The 15,001-nt window shown below is 60.1% G+C and overlaps 1 protein-coding gene across 4 annotated transcripts in view; it reads left to right on the forward strand.

The window, feature by feature from the left end:
* The first annotated feature begins 259 nt into the window (after positions 1-259).
* The window catches only part of SRC (SRC proto-oncogene, non-receptor tyrosine kinase), a 54,890-nt gene continuing 40,148 nt past the window's right edge, over positions 260-15,001 (forward strand). For 2 of the 4 annotated variants that reach the window (XM_036009810.1, XM_028524250.2), the window contains exon 1: positions 368-504. The gene's annotated coding sequence lies outside the window, so the exon portion shown is untranslated. Of the gene's footprint in view, positions 505-15,001 lie in introns of all 4 variants that reach the window. The other 2 variants (XM_028524251.2, XM_036009809.1) reach the window with 2 other exon arrangements.

A 15,001-nucleotide genomic window follows, 5' to 3' on the forward strand; every position in this document is an offset into this window, starting at 1 on the left:
GGAGTTAGGAAGTGCATTTCGGCTTGAGGACGGATAGGGGTCCCCCAGGTATGGCTCGCTTACCCGGAGAGGTGGGGGGCGGGGCTCCTGCACACGGTGCCTCCGTCCCCCAATCCCTGGCACGCCTGGACCCCGGGCTCGAGTGTCGGGCTGCGTGGGTCCCTTCCGAGTCACCAACGGGGAATCTGTCCCCGCTCACGCTTCCTCCTCCCTCCTCCTCCCGGAGGCCTGCCGGGCCCCTCCTCCCTGCTCGTGCTCTCCCTCCCTCCCTCCCTCCCGTCCCTCCCTCCCCGGGCCACCGCCGCCTCCTCCTCCTCCTCCACCACCACCACCACCTCCTCCTCCTCCTCCCTTTCTCTCTCGATCTGTCTTTCCCCGCCCGGAATCCATTCCGGCCTGAGAGCCGGAGCGGCCTGGCCGCTGTCTGCTCGACCCCCTGGCTGTCCCGTGGTCCGCCCTCCTGTGCGCCTGTCTGTTGGTGCGCCCGCTTGCCCGCCGGCCCAGGTGAGCGCCCCCTCTCCCGCCGCCCCCGCCCCTCCCGGGCCCCCTGTCCTGGGTGGCGTTGGGGAGCCCCGGCCGGGGGACCACCCTGGCGTCAGGTCGCGGGGCCGCAGGGGCTCCCGTCCAGCTCTCCAACCCCGCAGTTCCCCGGGCCGAGCCGCGATCCCGAGCCGCGATACCGAGCCGCGATCCCGGAGTGCTGGGCGGGCGCACGGGGTTTTGCCCAGCGCGGCCTTTTGTTGTGATGCTGGGGAGGGGGAGGGGGCTGGGCGGGGGGCTCGGGGGTCCTGTCCACGCGGGGACCTCCTCCGGCTCGCCCATCCCCTACGATCCCCCGGAGAGTAGCCAGCCCGGCCCAAACCCTCAGGCCGGGTCTAGGCCAAATCTGAAATCTGAGCCAGTCGGGCGCCACCTCTGGCCGCGGCAGCCCGGCCTGGTGCCCCTGGCCCGGGAGGGGAGGTGGAGAGGGGTCCCACAGGACCCGGGCCTGGGGGCACTGGTGTGAGGACGCGCGGCTGGGCACCAGAACCTCTGTCCTCGTGGGGCTTTGGCTAGGGCCTGGTGCCGCCGGCCTGGAAGCGGCTGGCCCACACTGTGCTTGGTCCCTCCTGCCCACAGCCCCCAGGCCCACCCTTGGGTAGGCCCAGCGGCCTACCTGCTCAGAAGTTGGCAAAAGTTTTGGGTTTTCACCACCAGGCTGGGTCCACCTGCCTGCCTGGACGGGCGTTGGGGGTGGGTGTCCCTGCTGTGTGTCAGACAACTGCCTTCCGTCTCTGGGCTGGGAGCTGGCAGGTGGGCCCTGCTGGGGCTAGGGGGCTGGTGGAAGGGCGGGGTGAACAAAAGGAGCTCACCTGTGGGGCATCGGTTTAACCTCTGGGGCCTTCATGCCGACTTGAGCGTGGGCAGAGCATGTGTGGCCCGGGTGAGGCTTTCTGAGCTTCAGGGACTCTGTACAATCGGAACAGTGGTCCCTGGGTGACCTGCGGTGGGTCCAGGCCCAGCCACAGTGCGTGGAGATCAGACTTGGTTTCAGCAGTGGGCCGGGCTGGTCCTGGTGCTGACTGTCTTCTCGGCCTCCTGGCCGGGGAGACAAGACAGACACCTAAGGCTTCTCAGCTCACTGGGTGACTTGGGCCATGGGACTGTCCTCGGAGTCCCCATATGTGGAGCGGGAATCCTCAGGGAAAAAATGTATGTATTTCTGCATGTAGGGGCTTCACATGTAGCAGGTGCCTAATAAGTGAGCGCTTCCCTGGATGAATTGCCTACACTGGGTAGGCGGTGAGGTTGCTGGCCCTGGTGGGGCTCATCTCCAGAAGAGGATGCATTGGCGCCGGAAAAGCCACCTCGGAACTCCTTCAGAGAGAAATGGCTCCAGCACAGCCTTGCCGCCCAGCAGCTGTGTGGCCTTTGGCAACCCGCTGGTGCAGACTCTGGCTGCAGTTTAAAATGCGCCGATGAGAATGACAGGTGCTAACGTTTCCTGAGCATCTCAGGAACCCTCGGGACCCCTGTTTATCCTCGTTTTGCTGATGGAGAAATGGAGGTGCAGGGAGGGGAAGTGACTTGACCAAGGCCACACAGTTTGAAGCTGGAACTAGAACCTAGACCTCAGAGACCCTATTCAGGCTGCCTTTGCACCCCTCCAGTGTCGGGCGGGGGGCAAGTTTCCTCAGTGCAGGTCCCGGCACATGGTCGGAAAAGACCGTGCTGATGAGTGACTGCATGGGAGCCACGAGGCCGTTTTGGCGATGTGGTGGTGTGGTGTGCCTCGGTGATGTGGTCTTTCCATCCAGGGAAGTGATTTATAGTGTGTCACCTCTCTCGGCTGCCTGGCTGCCTGCCCGCCCGCCCGCCTGGCTGCCCAGGCCCTCCTGTGTGGCCCCTGGGCCTTTGCTCCTAAAGGTCCCTGCGAGGGGTGCCCTCTCTTCTAGGAGCTGCTTATCTGCTCTTGCTCTTTAAGGCTTGGCTTAAGGCTCACCTCTCCCAGGAAGGCCCTCCTCCATGCCCCCACCCTACCCCCATCTCCATCCCTACCCCCAGCTTTCTCCTCCTCTACCCTAGCCTCTTCCTGGAGCACGGATTCTCCCTAACTCAGTTCCTGCCTTTGCTTCTTCCCTGATTGTGCCTTGGGAGCCAGGGGGGAGATGACAGCTCAGTGACCAGCTGACAGGACCCCCCCTCCCCAATCTCCCTGGCCCTCGCTTGGCCCTGTTGACCCAAACCTGCCTAGATACAAGCGCCCATGTCCATCGAGCACTGGGAACTTATCTTTGAAAAAGATTTTATTTATTTCCAGAGAGAGGGGAAAGGAGAAAGAGAGGGAGAGAAACATCAGTGTGTGGTTGCCTGTCACGTGCCCCCTACCGGGGACCTGGCCTGCAATGCAGGCATGTGCCCTGACTGGGAATTGAACCAGGGACCTTTTGGTTCCTAGGCCAGCACCCAGTCCACTGAGCCACGCCAGCCAGGGCTGTACTAGGAACTTTCCACTCAGGCTGAGCAGTGGGAGCTGCCGGGAGGCATCAGGAGGCTTCCAGGAGGTGGTGCCGAGGGGAGCAGCTGTTCACAGAACAGAGAAGGGGGCAGGGTGCTCTCTCTTCCCTTCTGCTGAGATACTTCCCAGAGCCCCTGGCGTTGCTGGCCTGGGTGACTCCTTGCTGGGGAACTGTGAACAGATCCCTGGCTTCCCAGAAATTTGGGTCTAGAGGGTGAGCCAGATAGCAAACAAGTTGCCAAATAAATGGCTACATAATCACAGATGTGATAAGGGCTCCGAGAAGGAGGTGTGGGATAGGAGGAATCTTGAAGGAAGCTCGGAGGAGCTGGCCAGGCGTGGAGCTAGGGGAAGGGCTTGCCGGCCAGCGGGGACTGCACGTGCAAAGGCCCCGAGGTAGAGGAGAATGTGCTGTTGAGGAGCAGTAATGGGAAAGCCTGTGAGTCAGGAGGACGGAGTTGGGGGGCTTGGGTGAGAGGTGAGATGAGGGGTGTTGGCAGCAGGGCTGGACCATGTGGGGCCAGGTGGGCCATGAGGAGGAGTTTGGCCTTCGTTGCACACAGGGGGCCTATTGGTGACCCCTGTACAGACAACTCCGTGCCGGAGGCCAGGGGTACCGAGCTGGCTGAGGAATCTGGTAGAACTAGATCTGTGGGCTTGGGGGCCTAGATCGGGTGTCAAGAGGCAGAGGAGGCAGTGGAGGCTGGGCTTTGAAAGTGGAGTAGGAGTTCACTAGCAGGAAGGCAGAAGAGGGCCAGAGCCAGGGGTAGGGAAAGTGCAATGCAGGGTGGCTGGAAGCTGGGAGTGAGGCAGGGAGCAGGGAGGGATCAGCTGGAGACCTAAGGTGTGGGAAGGGCTCAGGGGCCAGATGGGTCAGGGTTCAAGTTCTGACCATCTTCACTTGCTGTGAGTCTTTGGGTCCTTCATCATATCTGTCTGAGACATAGCTTCCTTCTTAAAAATGGGGACAGTAAATACCTCCGCATCACATGAGGGCTGATGGAGGGCTGCATGCCCAGTGCCTGGCATCGGTAGGCACTCAGCAAATGGGACCTGGGGCAGGTCACTGGCCCCGTGGATCTGGCTTCACCAGCCGTGTGACGAAGGCTCTGAGTGGCCGCTCTGGCGGTCTGAGGGTGCTGGTCTGGGCAGGACTGGCCCGGGAGAGGATGTGGGCAGCCGAGGCCACGCACGTGCTGGGTGACTTTAGTTCTGCCCTGCCCTCTCTGTGTGAGGAGGCTGCGCTGGGGAGGTGGGTCTAGCTCTTCCCAGCTTCCTGAAAGCCTGCCTTAGATGAGGTTGGTCCATTTTCCAGATGTCAGTGGACCCAGAGAGGAGAAGCCACTTGACTGGTGTCTCCCAGTTGCCCAGCGACAGGGCTGAACCTAGGCTGTAGGGCTCTGGACTCCCAGTCCGGACCTGGGAGCCCCCAGGAGCCCTGCATGTCCCTGTAGGCCTTGCAGCCGCAGTGTAGCGCCTCCACCCCCTGCTCCGGGCCATTTGATGGAGCCTCATTTCCTGCCCCTGTCGTGCGGCCCCCACACCTCTATCTCCCTTTGGGTTCCCATAGCCCTCTACTTCCCTCCCATGGTCCCCACCCCCTTATCTCCATGGTAGGCTGTTCTGGTTTCCACTTGAGCCCCAGAGGGAGGCACTTCCTCCGGACACCTCAGTTCCCTCATCTCTGAAGTGGGATAGGATGAGTCACGGCTCCCACGATGCCCCAGGAAGACTGAAACAAAGCACTGAGTGCATTAACTGGGTACCTAGGGGTGGGGAAGCACCAGACGCGCACTCCGGTCCTTCCTCTGGCAGCTGACACTCCCTTCCTGTGACTCAGTTTTGAACCTGTGTAATGGGCATGAGGTTTGCACCTAGTATGAGCAAGGGGAGAAGGGAGTGACTGTACCTTAGTGGCTGGTGGTGGGCCCTGCATCACTGTTCTGGGGGAGGGTGGTCCTGTAGATACCTCCTCCCCTGTGTTCAAGACCCTGTTCCAGCTGAATGCCCAAAGGCAAATTACGTAGCCTTCCTGAACCTCAGCCCAGCCCCCCTCCCTCTGAAGATTAAATCAGCTAACGTCTCCCAGCAGCTTGATTCTACTGGATACTCAGGAAATGTTACTTCTTTTTTTCTCCCTTCCCCTCCCTCATGGGGGCTCACATATCCAGTATTGGGATAGCCTGGGGCTCAGATTCTTTAGGCCAGGATTGCTGTGTTGAGAAACATTCGGAGATCCAGCCATGGCTTCACGGGACAGAGTGCTGTGATAGATTAGTAATGTCTGCCTTGGGCAGAGGACTAAAGAGCATCCTGTGTGTGCCATAAGTCTGTTATTCCTGATTTATTCTGACCTTCTCTTCACATGGGGGAAATGAGGCCAGAAAGACCCAGGACACATTTTCAAAGCTGGGAGAAAACGCACATATCTTGCCTTTTGATCCTGGGCTCTCCACACCCAGCCAGCCTGCGCCTGCCCCCAGTTCAGCCAGGGTGGGGCGGAGGCAAGGGGTCAGTGGCTGGGGAGGATCCTACCACTGGAAGCCAGAACCTCCATTTCCCCTCCAACCTGGGCCCCAGCTCTTCCCTTCCCCCTGGAACCACCCAGAGAAATTCCAGAGTGAAATGAGAGCCAGAGGGAAGGAGAACTGGATGATCTTGGCCAAGTCCCTCCCTGCTCTGTTCCTCAGTTTCCTCATCTGCACGGTGAGGACCCTTCCCTCACTGAGGCTCTGTGGTGGGGACCCTAGCTGTGGCCTTCTCCAGGGGCAGCCTGGCCGAGTCCTCTTCTTGGATGCCCACTCTGGGGCTGCTGAGAAACTGGGCAATGGGTCCTTTGAACCCTCACGCTTCCCGGGCTGGGGGATGGAAGCTGGGGGCTGGGTGTCGGGAAGCTCAGCTTCCACATTCAGGGCTGATTATCTTCTTCTGTGCTTTGTGCAAGTCTGTGGCCTTGACTTTTACTGTCTGATGTCAGTGTCTTCGCATTGTGCTCTCCCGGCCCAGTCATAGCAAGGTAACCCATTCCGTTCCGTTGGGTGGGGAGAACTTTTGTTCCTGTTACGTAGAAGAGGAAACAGAGGCTCAGAGAGGCCAAGGGCCGGGGCTGTGGTCACCCAGCATGGTGAAGTGCGAGCCCAGACTTCTAGCTTCTCGGTGATTTGTGACAGCGGATCCCCACTGAGCACGCACCAGCTCGGCTGAAATGTGTCCCCTAGGTAAGGGTGGGTGTGTGCTAGGAGCAGGTATCCTGACTCTCGGGGCTTCCAGCTCTGGCTGCTGGATCCCCACTTGGATCTGGAGTACTCCGATCTCCAGGGATCCCTCCGGTCTCAGGATGTCATATCAGGGTGCTCAGTGGATCGTTGTGGCATAAAAGGAGTTTGGAACTAGCAAGGCCTTGGGAGCTGGTTGGATCTAGGTTCGAATCCTGGCTCTGCCACTTGTTTGCTGTGTCTGGTTGTGGGAGAGTGATTGCTCTGAGCCTTAGTCTCCCCATTTGTGAAGCGGGGGTGACGGTACCAGCACCCGCTTTGCCAGGTGGTGAGAGGGCCAGACGAGCGAGCGTGCGTGCGTCTGCTCTGCTGCAGAGCCTGTACCCGGTGAGTGCTTAGTATTCCTGAGTGCCTGTGACTATGAAGGTGACCCCCCGACAAGGTGGAAGCGCTGGGCCTCTGCAGGCCAGCAGATCCCAAGGACTGAGCCTGGACACCTCTGTCCATGGCGGGCTTGTTTCAGGGGGCGGGGCAGAGGGAAGGTTAACTAGAGACAGACAAGTTTGGTGGCTGCATGGATTGGAAGCCACCAGCTCCATCTAGCCTCTCTGGGCCCAGCTGCTGCCTCAGCCCTGGGCCCCTGTGACTTTTCAAGGCCTCCCAGTGCCTCCATCCCCAGCCTTCAATCGCCTCCCCGCACTGCATGTGCCCATCTCTCTGAAGGGGCCACTGATTGAGCACTGGGTACTTTGCATCTTCGCCCATTTGGCTTGGGAGGCAGCCGAGGCTCTGAGAGAGGCCAGGACGGGCCCAGGCTCCAGAGCCAGGGCTCCTGGAGGTGCTGCTGGTCTGGGCCAGGGCTCTGCCCTGTGCCCTGCCCCCCATCATCTCCCACATTTCCCTCTCCCCCAGGTGACCCGTTAGCCTTTCTGGACTCTGGCTGTCTTCCTGCTTGCCCTGGGATGCCTAGCCTCCAGGTCTTTGCCTCTGGGTACCCCACAGCCTGTGTGCCCTTCCTCTCAGTGCCCTGCTAGCGGCTAAGCTGCCTCTGCTCCCAGCAATTACCGACTACACTCTGCCCCAACCTGGGCCTGTACTGCCCTCCTCTGCCCCCCGCATTGCCCCTCCTCTGCCCTCCCTCCTGGCTGCAACACGCTCTGCCTGAGATGGTCAGCTATAGCATTCCTTGGCCTCTGCGGAGTGCGGTGATAATCCTCACTCTGAAGGGTGCCACACTTTAGAGTTCACGAAGCATTTTCCATAGTCACCTCTGAGCATCCACAAGCAGGGCTGAGAGGGAGACACAACCGTCATAAAAACCTTCACCAGGCAGATGAGGAAACCGAGGCCCCAAGTCAGGGTCCTGCCAGGTGTCCTCTGTGCTGGGACAAATGGAACCGAACCTTCCGCTCCCACCCCCGTGAGCCCCCAGCCTCTACAGGCAGGAGCCCCTCTCTCAGTCTCAGGAAGCCTCTACTTGTGCAAAGGAGGGTCTGGGGGTTCAGAGAGGTGAACAGAGTTGCTTGAGCTCACGCAGCCTGGAAGACCGGCAGAGCTGGGAGGGTTCCTTGTAGGCATTCAAGAGGCAGGCTGTGCCCACATCCGCACCGCTTCCCAGTGCGGGATCAGACGCAACCCTCCCCCGCCCCTTCACTAGTCACTGAACACCTGGGGCCGACCCTCACAGCACAGCCTCCCCACAAGGCAGCAGTCCGCCTCTAAGTCACCAAAGGGGAAACTGAGGCTCAGGAAGCAAAGGGGCCTGCCCAAGGTCACCCGGGGCATAGATGTGCACCCAGAGCCTTCCCGGCACTGCAGGCCTGCCCGCCTCCTCTGGGCTGAGTCTTTCTGTGCCTCCTGCCTGACCCCGGCCAGGCTTCCAGCCCCTCTTGGCATTTCCCTCAGGGCAGTGTGAAGGCCAGGTGACGTCAGGTAAGCTACTTCGGCTCCTAACCTCGGGGTCTTCTCCTCTACCTCCAGCTGCTGTCATCCATTAGCTGTGTGGCTTAGTGAATCAGCTCACTTTGCTGTGCCTCAGTCTCCCCATCTGAAAAACGGGCTTAATGGCAGTCTCCACACTGTGGGCTTGTCCTAGGAATCAAGCGAGGTATGGTGCAAGGCCCTCCCAGCAATGCCAGCGTACAGGAAGCTCTCTCAAGTGGTGGTTGTTATTTTATTATAATTCGATCAACCCGAAGAGGAGTGGAATGGCGAACCTATTCTCCAGATAGGAAAACTGAGATTCAGAGAAAGGGAAGAAGGGCTACCAGGCCACAGTAGGTGTCACAGCCAGAGGTTCCTGGGGCACACACACCCGACTTTCCAGATGGGGAGACTGTCCCCTCCCGGGACCTAGTTCTCTCATCTGTGCATTTTGTCAAGGAGACGGTTCCATCACGTCGTACCAGTGGCTCCTCACTCAGTAGCGCCCTAGGGTGGGGGCTGAAGGGAATTAGTGGCTCCCGATATGCCCGGGTGGGTGGGACCGTGCCCCGTGTACTTTGTCTCCAAGTCCCTGAGTCTGGGCCTGGCTGGGGGCTGAACTAGGCCCCGCCGGGCCTCTGGGTGCCCTGTGGCTGCTGGCACCCAGGTAGGTGACCGACCACATCACCTGGTCCACCTGCCTCCTCCGTCCGCTGTGTGCCTTGGGCCAGTGGCCTCTCTTTTTGAGCCTCCGTTTCCTCATCTGTGAGATGGGCGCAGGAGTCTTTCCCTCGGAGGGAGGTTGGGAAGGCTCGATAAGCTCATTCTGCTCACACGCCTGCCGATGCCAGGCAGTGGTCAGGGTACGAGGCTGGCCGGGTTCTGACTGGAAGGAGGGGACCAGCAGTCCAGGCAGAGGACCCACGTGAGCGGGGGCCTGGCGGTGGGACAGTTTGGGGCGCCGCCTGTGGTTGGGTGGAGGTGAGTGCGAGAGGACCGTGCACCTTCCGGGACGTGGCCCGACCCTGCGGGAAGCGGTCAGGGTCCCAGTGCCGGTGGCAGTGAGGCCGCCCTCCCTGCCCTCCGAACGGTGGATTTCCTCTCTATCCTTGCGAGTGGCCACCTGCCGTCCCCACCCCCACGCCCGCCAGGTGTTCCCGAAGGCCCTGGAACCAGATGAGCCACCGTTCTATTTGGGGACAATTCTGCTGTTCCCGTTTCTTTCCTGTGCCCTAGTTTTAGAAACGACGTGGGTTTGGTTACCAGTTGGCCATTTGCAGAGGCCCCCCCACTCTGCCCATACCTTAGGTCTGTGGGCGAAGCAGGACTCGGTACTGCCGCGGGCAGCCGATCCTGGCCTCTGCCCCTGGGTTCTCTGGGCAGGGAGTTGGCGGCTGCACTCGCGATGACCCGCTGGTGATGTCTGGTCCTTCTGCTGGGTACTGGGGATCCCAGAGGTGCACTCCGGGAGCAGCCTGCCCTGTGGGGAGCCTGACACCGACGCTAATCATTGCCCTGCCATGGGCAGATGCCATATGAACTGTGGCAGTCCATTACAGTGCCAGAAGGGCGTCCCAGAGGAGGTGATATCTGGCCTGAGACTTAAAAGGTGAACTGGAGCTCAGGAGAAAAAAAGAGTGAGGGCTTGCCGGGAGAACGGGCTGCAGGGCGAAGATCTGGAGGTGGGAAGTAGTCTGGAATGAGCAGGCACAGCCTGGGGAGGGGGCGGTGCAGCTAGGAGATGACTAGGTTGATCAGGCAAGGACTGCAGCCCTTGCCGGGGCTGTTGGGAGCCGGCCAGGCCTCCTGCTGAGGCCCCTGCTGAAGGTGTGGAGAGAGGACAGAGGGAAGGATCAGACTGGGCTCAGATGCTCAATTACTGTTGCCAAGTGATGGCAGCCCATGGAGGGATCAAGAACCCCCACTTGGGCTCTGGCTGGTGTAGCTCGGTGGATTGAGTGCTGGCCGGAAACCAGAGGGTTGCTGGTTCAATTCCCGGTTGGGGCCCGTGCCTGGGTCGAGGGCTGGGTCCCCCTTGGGGAGTGAGAGGCAACCACACACTGCTGTTTTTCTCCCTCTCTTTCTCCTTCCCTTCCCCCTCTCTAAAAATAAATAAATGAAGAAAGAAAGAAAGAAAGAAAGAAAGAAAGAAAGAAAGAAAGAAAGAAATCTTTGTTAAAGAAAGAATAGGATTTTTTTTTTTACAAAAAGGACCCCCACTTGGGGCAGAAAGTAGGGGCTGGTCTGGGGATTTGGAGGGAGTGGGTCAGGGAAGGCTTCCTGGAGGAAGTGGTACTTGTGACGTACCTGGAAGGATGGGATGATTCTCTGAGGGGAGGTGGAGTTTGAGCAAGGGCCTGAAGGCATGGCAGGAGCAGCTCCTGTGGGAGGAGTGGCAGGGATTTGACTTGAGAGGTGACCAGTGCCCACCGGCCGAGGGCCTCGAGGGCCCTGAGGGCCTGCGGGGAGTCTACAAGCTGTTCCGGGGCAGTGAGGAGAGACTCCCAGGTAGGACTGATTTGTCTGGCACCGTGGGCAGGGTAGCCGCCCCACTGGCAGTGTGGCTTCGGTGAGGTGGCTGTGGCGGCTGCATGGAGAGTGCACAGATGGGTCTGGGAAGAAGGTGGGTGCTAGCCAGCCAGACACATGGCAGGTCTGGGGTTGCAGGGCGAACAGCGGGGTGAGGGTGGGCTGCCCCTCCCTGCTGGTGTGTGGTGTGTCTGTCGGTATATTTTTTCCCCTGCAGATTCCTGGCCTGGCAGGAAGTGCTGGGGACTTGTTGGGGCTTGGCTGGCGGATTCCAAAAGCGCCTGGGATGTGGGCTGGGTGTGGGGCAGGAGCGCTGGGTTCGGGCTCAGCCTCTTCCCCTTGTTAGGTGACCTCGCCAGGGCAGGTGTCCCCCTGTTAGGGTGAAGGGCTGGGCACGGTTGCCCACTCCTGCCTCCAGGAAGGCCCCTCTACCCTCTCGAACCCAGAGGGTTTGAATCCAGGCAAGGTGAGTTGAGTTGAGAGCTATAGTTGAAGACTCTGGTGCCAGATGGGCCTGGATTTGAATCCCAGGTTTGTTCTTTGCTACTGGGAGATCTTGGACAAGTAACTTTGCCCTTCTGAGCGTTGGGTTCCCCATCTGCAGAAGTGGGGTCACCCCAGAGCCTTGGTCCTAGGGCTCCCAGGGAGGACTGTTGAGATTTCAGAGGGCTGTGCCCAGTACCATGCCAGCTCCTGTGATTGGGCTTTGGAACTATCGGTGCAGCTTATTGGGGGTTCTGGGACTTGCCGCGCAGCTGAGGGTGGCTTCCTGTCTGCCCCAGGCTCTCAGCACTGAGGACAAAGCCCCTTTGTGGTGGGACAGATGGAGCCTGGAAGCCCCCCTCCTAGTTCCCCCTTTGGGACTAGAGGGCCGCCTGCCCCTCCTCCTCACCCAGTTTCCCCGGGGGAAGGACTGAGAGGATGGGAAATGAGAGTTGGGTTGTGCAGGAGGAGTGGCCAGGCTGGCCGCCGCTGCTCGGGCCGAGCCGGGCTGGTGAACTTGGGAAGGCCATTTCCTTCTCGGGGTCACCTTCTCAGGGCCACGAGCATCTCTGGAAAGTCTCAGGCCATTGTGTGCCCCGTTCTTTATCCATCTACCCACCTACCCACCCACCCATCCATCTACCCACCCATCCATCCATCCATCCATCCATCCATCCATCCATCCATTCACCCATCCATCCATCTACCTACCCACCCACCCATCCATCTACCCACCCACCCATCCATCTACCCATCCATCTACCCATCCATCCATTCACCCATCCATCCATCCACCACCACCTATCTATCTACCGTCCACCCATTCATCTACCACCCATATGTCCATCCATCCACCCACTGACCCACCTACCTGTCCACCACAACCCACTCATCCATCCATTTGTTCATTCATTCATTCATTACCAAGTACTCCATGCTAAGGCCCTGTGTTCTTGGCCAGTGTCCATTCTGACCAGATGGTGCCCAAGCGTCCCAGCTGTTAACTATGTTGAATATTACACCCACTACAAAGTATTCATCTGTGGGCACGACAGAAGTGGCCCCTGTCCTCATCAGACACGTACTCATACAGTGAGTTATGTGTCAGACCTGTGTTCGTGCTGGGAAGGAGAAGTTGAAGCTTCTCCCTTGGGCTGGGGGAGGCCAGAAAGGCTTTCAGTGAGGAGGTAGCTTTTAAGGGGAGACTCTTAGAGCAGAGCTGCCTGGGTGTGTGGCCATTTAAACAGGTGGTCAGGCAAGGCCTCTCTGAGTAGGCGTGAGGGATTAGGTGTGTAGATGCCCAGAGGAAGTGTGCCCTGGGTGGAGGAAACAGCACGTACAAAGGCCCTGAGGCAGGGGTGTGCTGGGTCCTCAGGCAAAGGGCAAGTGGCTGGTGTGGAAGCAGAATGAGAGAAGGGGGTGGGGCTGGTAGAGTTCACTGTATGACCTTGGAGGCCCCTGGGGGGACTTTGTCCTTAGTCGGAGCGTGGGGGCTGTGAGGCAAATTCAGCAGGAGTGACTGGTTCACACTGACATTTCAGAAAGGCTCTCTGACCCAGGTGGCCAGCCTGGAGGAAGAGGCTGGGCCTAGACTAGAGGTTGGCCATGGTGGGAGAGGAGGAAGGGGATTCAGGATATGTTTGGAGGTGGGACTGACATGGCTTGGGACTGGGTTCCGTGGGAGACGGGAGGACCATCCTTCCTCTGGGGCTGCTGCTAACGAGGGGCCGAGGCCCCGCCACCAAGCACGGTGGGCTTCAGGCTCATGGCATCTCCCTGTGCCCCTGGCCCATCCAGAGGCACACAGGCCCCGCAGCTTCCCCACTTTGTCCCGAGGGCTGGACCGCCTCCTCCAGCTCCTGCGGCTTTGAGCGATGGTATGCCTTGGATGAAACTGGCAGGATCCTTCCCATTTCACAGATGAGAAAACTGAGTAACGGTCCCTACCTCACAGTGCAACAGGGAAGACCAGATGCAGCAGTGCGTGCAAAGCGCCGAGCCTGACGCTGGGCTTACGAGTGTCTGGGGATCAGCAGGCACTACTGTTGTCTCTGTGACGAGGGAGGACCCGAGTGTGAGTCTGGTCTCTGGCCCTGCCCACCGCTGGAGCTGGGCTCTGGGGCAGGGCTGGAGAGGCCTAGTGGCCTCTTGTAGATAACTGAGCACCTTGGGTTTGAAGGCCCCTGGAACACCACCTTCCACATGGGGAAACTGAGTCCAAAAGGGCACAGGGTTGGCTCAAGGCTACGTAGCACTCGGGACAGAGCAGGGTTTTTCAGCAGGCCTCCTGCTGCTTGGTGCCGCTCCAGCGCCCCCACTTCTGGGCCCTGCCCTGCCCTATAAGGCTTCCAGGCCATGGCTGGGTCCTGGTGGGAAGGGATCGTGCCCTCTACCGTGCAGACCAGGACTTGAAGGCTGGAAGGGAGTCCCATTCCTGGTGTCCCGGAAGACACCTAAGAGGTTTCAGGGGCTGGAACTGGTGGGAGCTCCATGGTCCACTTGCTTAGCTTTTGCCCCCGCCCCCAGAGGCTGTGGGTCTGGTCCCTGGCACTCCCCTCCATCTCTCTGCCAGTGCCCGCCGGAGCCTGCAGCGTCCTGCCCCACCACAGCCACACTGGCAGAGCCGGTTTGAGGCCTGCCAGCCCCTAGCGTGCTTGCAGCGTGAACATGGGACCAGACACGTTCTGGCGCACAGACGGCCCGGCTGGCTCGTCACTCGTCCTCGCTCATTCAGCAAACATCCCCTGGTCCCCGGTCTGGGTCCCAGCTCCTGCCGGGCGGGGCTCGGGGCCTGGAGTCATCGCAGATGGGCACACCGCTCTGTGTGTGTGAGGGCGGTCAGGGGCTCTGCCGCTGGGCGTGCCAGCAGTGGCAGGCGAGCCCCGTGGTTGGGGCATAGGCTGAGGTGGGGCTGGACAGACCCAGGTCTGAGGCCTGGTCCTCATTCTGTGGGTGGGTGGGACCCGTCCCTCCATCCCTCTATCCTTCCCTCCACCCACTCCTCCCTCCCTCCTTCCACAGATGTGTACCGAGCACTGCTGTGTGCCGGATGACATCCTAGAGCGGGGCGTCCCACCTTGTGGCATCTCTGGGCCACACTGGAAGAAGAAGAGTTGTCTTGGGCCACCCATTAAATACATTGCGACACTGAATCACTCAAAAATCTCAGATAACGTTTTAAGGAAATTGACGATTTGCCATCGGGCCGCATTCATAGCCATCCTGGGCCACATGTGGCCCGTGGGTTGGACACGCCTGTTCTGGAGGCTGAAGGTGCAGCAAAGAACCAACCAGACAAGAGCTCCTGCTCTTGCAAAGCTGCCATTCTAGGCGGGGAGACATAAACACGACAAGTGAGGACCCTGTGCACTCGGCCTGTGAGAGGGTGACAAGTGCCACAGACCAAACGTGACGGGGAAGGGGTGGGAATGCTGGCTGGGGCAGGAGGACGGACCGTCACTAGGGTGGGCTGAGAAGAGAGGCGCCTCCCAGAAGCTCCCCTCCAAGGGGGGAGGCGGACTGTCGTTGCTCCTCGCGGGAAGGGAGTTCGGGGAGAGGGGAGAGCTGGTTCTGAGGCCCTAAGGCGGGGGTGGCTGGCGTGTAGGAATCCAGGAGGCCAGGGGAACAGAAGGAGCGAGGAGCAGGATGGAGGGAGAAAAGGGCAGAAAGATTGAGGGACCAACTAGGGAGGGCCTCTGGAACATTCTGGTGTTGGCTTTTAACCCTGAGAGAGATGGGGGCCGTGGAGGGCTCCCAGCACATCTGGCTGCCGCGTGGAGGACAGACTGGGGGGCAGGGTGAGGGCGGAGGCAGGTGGGTTGTGGCAGTAGCCCAGTGAGGGCGGGGCCCACAC

This window comes from Phyllostomus discolor, chromosome 9, assembly GCF_004126475.2.
Source record: "Phyllostomus discolor isolate MPI-MPIP mPhyDis1 chromosome 9, mPhyDis1.pri.v3, whole genome shotgun sequence".
Taxonomy (NCBI): domain Eukaryota; kingdom Metazoa; phylum Chordata; class Mammalia; order Chiroptera; family Phyllostomidae; genus Phyllostomus; species Phyllostomus discolor.